A 908-nucleotide genomic window follows, 5' to 3' on the forward strand; every position below is an offset into this window, starting at 1 on the left:
TCACAGTAGAGCAGCACGTATATATAACGCTTCTATGTTCCTATTGTTGTAGCTTCAGCTGTTTTCACACAAGCTGGCATTACTGCCCCTGCAAGCAATCTTGCTGGGGAAAACTGAAAAAGTTAAAATAAATCGGTGAAGTCGACGAGCGTTGTGGAAAGCAGTACTGCTGGAATCCTATCTATATGATCTTTCAAGAAGCAGCATAAACCGTATAAAGTTATCCTCCGACTGTGCTTACATCTGCAATATCTATGGGGATAACCCTATGAAAAGCGTGCATCTGTCTGGTTATATGTATTCGCTTTGATCTGGTTGTTTCCGCATCTCTACAAACTAATAATACATCATTTTGTGTCTATATTCTTGTATTCACTGTGCCTCTCTGGCTGCGCATCTCTTCTGTGGCTGTGCTGTGCTTGTTTTCGACTCTAAAATAAGGAAAGCTGGTTGCGTTGTGCTGAATATTCAGAAAAACAAATTAATATACAAATAATTATATTAATTTTTGGGGTACTAGCGTGACACTAACGGCGAATCGCAAATGGCTATGCAGTTGTTCATATTCCTAATTGTCGTTTCCGTGGTCTTTCTGTTGTATGGCGTCTGAGATTCTTTAGATATTAAGTGATTTCAGATATCAATTCAACTCTTTTGATATGAATTTCTTTGTTTCAGTATCTAGTGCAGCTCTCTGCACCACGATACAGTTCGTCTGCCTAGCAGAGATGTACACGGATAAATAATGATATTCACTGACAAACAAGAGTAGGATCATAAAAACAAGTCCGAAGGAAAACTGCAACCGCCATACGAGGTGGAAAGGCCTCAGAATGTGAAGTTTACACTCTGATATTTCTTCATAGATTCGCTGCTTTTCACCTCAATGCTCTATCGAGCATGTTGCT

Source organism: Eimeria mitis, genomic scaffold (genome assembly GCF_000499745.2).
Source record: "Eimeria mitis Houghton genomic scaffold, Emh_scaff2098, whole genome shotgun sequence".
NCBI classification, from domain to species: domain Eukaryota; phylum Apicomplexa; class Conoidasida; order Eucoccidiorida; family Eimeriidae; genus Eimeria; species Eimeria mitis.